Below are 7,297 nucleotides of genomic sequence, written 5' to 3'. Positions count from 1 at the left end.
ATATCCAATATTGCTTCAGTATTCTCTTAAGCAAGAGAAGAATGTATCATCTTAAACTAACCTCTCAGTTCTATCAGAAAACAGCTGTGAATTATGTGTCCACCGCAATTATCCTTTATTAGTTTACTCACTTTCTCTTTCATCACTATTTGTCCATATGATTGAATCCACTAAGCATCCTGGATAAGGGGCAATTGGGAAGACCACCCAGCTAAACTATCAATTTATTAGTTTCACATAATAACCCATGAGCAGTGCCTGCAACCGTAACCAAGCTAGAATAATTCTCCTACTACAAGGTAGGTGGGTTACCAACAAAAATATTGTAAATTTTCATGCATGGCTTCTAACCTGAACCATATTTGTTTAAGTAAACTAGTGAGATACAAAATTCAGAAATTAAGGCCGAAGAGTACCTTGTTCTTCTTGTTTTTGTTTCCCCTTTTTTGTTTTATCCGAGAAAAAGAATAAGAACCTTATCTACTCCTTGTGAGCCATTCAAAAAGTAGGTGGCGTGAGAGGATTTAGCTGTAAGCAAAGAACGGGGGTAATCAAAAGCTTCCCTGCCCACTTGCCATCCAACTTGCGAGCCATCCTCTTCACTAAAAATGGGAAAGGAAAGCAATAGGAAGAGTCTAGAACAAAAGGAATTGAAAGGACAAAGGTTTTAAAAACATTATAAAAAAAAAAAAAAAAAAACTATGCCCACTTGCATTACTTTGCACCACAAGTTGTCAAAGGTCAAGTTGCATAGCCATCTAACAGCTGATTCCCCATCACCAGAAAATGGTATTTTAATTGCAACATGCACCTCGTATGCTTAAATTAGTGGGGACTCCCATAATATTTCCATTGTAGTGTTTAAAAAAAAAAAAAAAACCTCTATTTTAGAAAGAGATACAAGCCTTTAGTACCATTAAATTGAGAGCTAAACAAAAAAATTAAAAAGAGCTGATCTACCATTTCACCCTCCATCATGTCCCAATATCCAAGAACTTTATTCATGAAACTTGACATATAGCAAGCATTACCTCATAATTAATTAAATGATTAGTTAGTCAATCCAAAAAGAAATTAATGAATGCGACTCGGATAAAGTCCTGCATCACCTCATTTATTATATCAGTCAATTTCTTAAAAGTTGTTGCCTCAGTTATTTGGGGCTAAATCGAAATAAGAAAAAGAAGGCCAATTGATGAATTTAGAAGCATTTTTTTTTCACATCATCAACATAATAGATATTTATCAAATTTTCGGTTCTCTCTCTCTCTCTCTCTAAAAACAAAAATCAGAATAACTTTGATGGAACCAAAACTCCTATCCTAAAACTGAGTCACTTCCACAATGATGTATAATCAAAAGACATCATGAGGGCATTCATCCTGCATGGTGTTTTGAAGCACAACCAACAGCAGCACTTGGGTCCTTTCATCGGCACCATACTTCTCAAAAACAAAGAAAAGGTAAAAGAAGATGGTATTCTAAGCAAGATTCTTGGTGTAGAAACCGCGGAGTTAGTCTTGCAGCAAGGAAAGGCACCTCAAAATCGAAGAAAACAGTCCCTGAGCTTGATCTCTGCTGAAAAGAACGGCCATTGTCACGATTGCAGACTTCACCATAGGATCAAAAAATTGTTTAACGATGCTTCATAACATCCCATGCGCCTGTCCAAAGAGGCCAACCAGGTGGTGCATCATCCATTGTCGAGTATCGAAATGTTAATTTTATACTCCAATATATATATATACACACACACACAATGGAAAGGCCACACAGCTCAGCAGAATCAGATATCCCTTGCCAACCACATTGATCAAAACCAAGAGGCACATTGCACTGAACACAAATAAAGAAGTAACAAAAACTTTGTACTCTACTACTATATAGGTAGAAATAACATAATATAGAGCATTTATAGGCGGTCTGAACAAGCTAAACTAGTTACACCAAAAAAAAAAACAAGCTAAACTAGGAACTAGAGAGTATCCACAATGGGTTTTGTATCGGTAGAAAGCAAAAAGAAGAAAGGAAAAGAAAAGATAAGAAAAAATATATTGCTGAGAAGAGGCTACTTCCGATGAGCTCAGCGACACTATTTTTCTACCAGCCGTCGTCGTCGTCTGCTTTCAAGTGGGTACGGGGTGGTGGAAACCGGGGAAGAAGAAAACGACATCGAGGTTCGGAGATAATTACGCTGGTGCCCCTCCGCTCTTGGCCAGGTTCTCAGCGGTGCGGGCCAGCGACCGGAGGTTGAGCCGCACGATTGTGTCGACGAAGACGCGCGTGTCGTCCCTCGTGTTGCCGGCGGGGATGTCGACGACGTAAGACTCGACGACCGCAGTGTGTTCCTCGGCAGCGGAGGCGGAGGGCGGCGGGGGCGCTGGGTGGAGGGTGGTGACGGAACGGTAGTTGTTGAGGCGGTGCTCGCCGCCGACCACCCGGAAGCTGATGACGTGGCGCTCGTCGTCGAGGATCTCGAGGCGCTCGCGGCTGGTGACGGCCGGGAGGCCGGAGATGACGCGGACCTCCCGGAGGGTGCCGACGTCGCCGTCGCCGTCGAGGACGTCGCAGCTCTTGACGAAGCGCTTGTAGACTTGGGGCTGGTCGAAACGGCGGACCACCGACCAGACGGTAGCGACCGGGGCGGCGATGGCCTGCACCACCGCCGAGCAGCACAGGTGGGGGCCCACCGAGTGCTCGTGGTGGCGCGCCACCGCGTCAGGGACGTCGTGGGCGGTGCACCGCTGCGGGATGGCGCCGCCGCTGCCCTCCGGCCGGCCGCTGACGCGGTGCTGCGGAGCGGACAGCTTGGGAGCTGTTTGGGGCATCGTCTCCGCTTCCTCTTTCTTCCGACCGAAGACAACGAGAGGAGATGGAGAGTGAGAGAAGGGAGGGTTTGGTGAGATTTTAGGAGGAGGATTACACATGCCGTAAAGGAGAGAACTTTCTTTTTTTTAATTCTTTTCAAGTATTTATTTTTTTTATCCTTGGGGGGGGGGGGGGGGGGGGGGGGACCTCACCCACATAACAACCCCCACTAGGCCTCCTTTCCGCTGGAAAGTGTTCAATGCAGGTAGAACATTTTTTTACTCATATCATCCCCATCCGTAGTAGAGCCCCACCAGCATGGCAGCCCTATCTCCATGTGAGTACGTCACACCAGCACCACCTAAATAACGGAAGATAAGATGGCAACTCCATCGAGCAAATCAGGCGGGGGACATTCGATCCCCGCATTTAATCGATGCATGCGCGTTTCGAATCTCGGCTACTCCGGTGGAATCAAAGCTCTGTTCTGACCGTACTACCTCCTCAGTGGTCTTTTCGAGTATTATTTTTACAGTTATGCAAATTATGTTTGTTTATTTTAATTTGATATATATATATATATATATATATATATATATATATATATATATATATATATATATATATGTATGTATTTGAAACATTTTGGAGGGTGGTTTTGGGACTTTGGGAGGTGTTCCAATGGGTTGTGTGGAAGGAAGGTGGTCGGATTGTGAGTTGATTACAAACTGGGGAGAAAATGATGTTAAAGATGATAAAATAATCTTGCAAAAGAGCCAGTTGCTTGTGCTAAGATTATCTAAATACCTTTCCTCTAAAACTGAAGTATTTGCGTTTCGTTTTTTTCTAGACACTTGCGTCTCCTGTTTGATAGCTCCCGTAAAATAGAATTTTACTCTCTAGATTAGAATCTAGAGATTATTTTTCTTGTTTGATAAATACGTTATGTAAATAGCTAGGAGGCGGATGTAATCTTTTAACAAGTGGGTTCTTTTATTATTTTTTAATCAGCACTGTATCATCCTTCATATTAACATTGTTCACATTGATATTAAATTTTTTTTGTCCGCTCCGAAATAACTATCATTTTTACATGCAAGATTAGATGGCACATTGGGTCAAAAACAAGCAACCATATGGAATTATTATATATATGCTTCATCTATTGTCTGCATCATTCCTATAGAAATTTTTGGATTTGTGCATATAATGTCACGCATCCTCCTATTGCCAAGAGAGCAATGAAATACTCGCAAAAAGTCGTATTTTTGGGAGCATGACGAGGATAACTAGGTAACTCCAACATTTTCCGGATAGATGCTTAAAAAAAAAATACTATTATTGGAGAATAAAAAAGTTTAATAATGAATGAGATGTTTTAGATGTACTGTCAAGTCTATGCATCTTTCTTGGTCAATAGTCGTAGTATTCCACCTTGATTATAAAATGAATCCAAAATTCTTAGCAAACATCCGAGAATTTATGATTTCAGCACCAAAAAACTATAATGATCAATAATATAGATACCATATAGAAGTATCTATATCAAAGTATGCGTCTCAAAACCATTCGACCCATTTACATATATATTATGATGTCACTCTGTTTTTTTACCGTACGAGGAGTGATGTAATATACATATCCTTTGGAAAGTTATCACTGAAGTATGCATGAAGTTAAGATTCTCTAGTTATACACAATAAGATAAATATAATTCAGAAAAGAGATTAAATGCTAACTGAATTGGATATTTCAAGCATGCTGCTATGGTTACAAAACTATACTGCCTTTTTTGGGTTTGAGGTTCATAGTTACGCACCAGGTCATGACCATTGTTGCTGGAAATTGGACCCGGGGGCGGCCGCGAACCGAGAGGGGAGGAGCTCCGCTGCCGGGACAGTGGGTGGCGGTGCGTCGGCTGGTGGCGTCCTCCTGGAGAATCCTGCAAGAAAGCCGGTGGCCGGGTTTTCCGGCGCCGGCCCTCCGAAGCTTAAGTCAGAGGAGGCTAATATGTGGGGGGAGTAAAGGAGGAGAATGTTTGTTTCTGTATCCGTTTGTGTATCTGTCCCCCCTCCCTTCTCCCCCAGGTTCTCTTTTATAGAAAGATATTATGTTACCTGGGAGGTGACAGGGCAATTTGTCTTTTTCGTGATAATTGGGCACGATCATGCTCATTAATGGCGTTGTGGAGAATAAGGCCGGATCAGACCGGAGTCAGGGAGCTGTCATGGTTGATCGGACCCGTTGGGGTGGTTGAACCGCCGGCCGTGGTGGGCCTAGGGTTCGTAGATGGCAAGTGCATTGATTGCTGAGTGAACTGGTGATCAGGGAGAGCCATACACTTTGATGGTCCAGTGATTCGGAGATCATCTTGAGCCGTGTTCATTTAATGGTTGAGTGAATCGGAGGCCCGCTGGGGTCATACGCATTAATGGTCAGGCGTGCCGAAGGCCTGCGGAGATCACGTGCTTTAATGGCTTAAGGATGGTAACAGAGTACGGTGGAGTTGTGTATTTGGTTGTCAGGTCCTCTAGAGGATTAGGCGGAGGTTGGATATTTGGCTAAGGCACGGGCTCGGCACGAGTGCCGAGCCGAGCCGGTTGCTCGGCGGGGTGTCTCGTTGTGGGGTCGGGCGTTTTTCTGGTTGACCGCTGGTCGGTGCTCCTTGGTCGAGCGCCTTTCTGGTCGGCGCTCTTTGGTCGAGCGCCTCTCTGATCGGCGCTCTCTGACCGAGCGCCTTCGGACTGGCACGACTGGCACGACTTGGGCCCCCCCTGTTGATCGTTTGAAAGGAGGGTGCCTTCCACGCTGAGTTTTGGCTTCTTCCAGCAGGCCGAGCCGCTTGGCTTTTCATCCGATGGTCCCCTCGAGTCGCTCTTTGGTCGAGCACCTCTCTGATCGGCGCTCTCTGACCGAGCGCCTTCGTGACCCCCCCCCCCCCCCCCCCCCCCCCCCCCATGTTGATCGTTTGAAAGGAGGGTGCCTTCCACGCTGAGTTTTGGCTTCTTCCAGCAGGCCGAGCCGCTTGGCTTTTCATCCGATGGTCCCCTCGAGTACATGGAAATCATTTTGTCTGCTTGGGATCCACGTTGGTGTGCTTGCACCAATGATGACCATTGGATGATTATCCGCTATGGTGTACTGCAGTACGAGTCCGCTGCCAAAAGATCTTGTTCGACGAATCAGCGAGCTCCTTGTAGTACGACCGTGCGAACAACGTCCACACTCACAGATGTACGGTGACGGCGGGCCATTTACAGCAGAAAGAGAGTAGAGACCTGATTTCGTAGTTCAAATATTATCGTGTTATAGGTTGAAATTAATGGTTGCCTTGCAGGAGCTGCGTGGTTGTGGGGCATGCACGGGCAGGCAAAGAGGTACGAGCTCGAATTTTCTAGGACCATTCGAGTCCCACCCCCGCCGCATAGGAAAGAAAAAAAGTTTAGGAGACCGCGGAGGAGGGCGGAGGAGGAGGCCGAGGAGCTGTCGTTGGAGTCTCTGGGGTGAGGAGGGAGACTCCTCGCCATCGACAACCATGGCGAGAGGTGGAGCAGCAAGAGATGTCCCTTTACAACAGCTCGTCGGCCGGGCGCGGCTGCGCTGCGTATCGCCGCGATGGCGGTGAGAGAGAGACGATGAGCTCGAAGTTGGAGGAGGACAGGGATGAGGACGAGGGGGACGTGAGCGAGGACAGTGTCGAGTCGTCACCATCGGGACAGGGCTCGGTAAGGTGGCTAAAGTGGCCACATGGAAGAAATGGACTGGCCCGATGTACCCGGCGTAGGATATAATTTCTCCTCAGCCGTTTGTTCCAGAGTGGATTGGAAGCCGTACTCCTTTTCTGTCCTTCCATTTCTCGACTTGGATGTCTTCCCATTCTTCTCTTCCACAAAGCAACATACCCCCTTCTTATCGTGGATGACAAGAACGTTCATCAACCAACCAAAAAAAAGCCAATCACCATTCTCCTCCCGGTTTCTACTCTTCTCTCACACATTTCTTCTTTTTTTTTTTTAGTAAAAACGGTAATTTATATAGCTTCCATGTGAGTACACCATGCCAATTTATATTCGCGGTCATCAACTTTCTAGAAAAAAATATTTCACCAAGAGGAAATTCTTCCCACCAACCAACCAGACAAATCATTTGGGAAGAAGCACTCTCAAACCAAAGCAAGATTTGAGGTTATATTGTCATAAACTTCAAACCACCGGCGACTGCAAGCACCAGCCACCGCAAAGTAGTTTTGGTTTAATGATGATGACACTGCTGAAGGAAATCTACCATTACTTTTAAAGGTGGGATCCTCCTCGCACAAGATCACCAACCAAGGAGAGACATTTCAGTCCGATATGAAGGATGATATCCAAATGACTCGGGTAGTTATGTAAAATTTTCTATGATTTTCTGTTTTTGTGCGATCCCGCGAGACAGATAGACAAACTCCAATCGATTAAAAAGCTCAAATGTGATCGTTTGACACGAGTAT

General features: G+C 45.4%; 1 pseudogene; it reads right to left on the bottom strand.

Annotated features, from left to right (window-relative positions):
- Nucleotides 1-1,847: 1,847 nt before the first annotated feature.
- On the bottom strand, nucleotides 1,848-2,956 carry LOC120112721 (abscisic acid receptor PYL4 pseudogene; annotated as a pseudogene).
- Nucleotides 2,957-7,297: the final 4,341 nt, after the last annotated feature.

Source organism: Phoenix dactylifera, chromosome 14, assembly GCF_051530095.1.
Source record: "Phoenix dactylifera cultivar Ajwa chromosome 14, Ajwa_hap1_PhDact_Kaust_v1.1, whole genome shotgun sequence".
Taxonomy (NCBI): Eukaryota; Viridiplantae; Streptophyta; class Magnoliopsida; order Arecales; family Arecaceae; genus Phoenix; species Phoenix dactylifera.
Note: the sequence above shows the minus strand (reverse complement) of the source record. Positions and strands in the feature narration are given on the sequence as shown.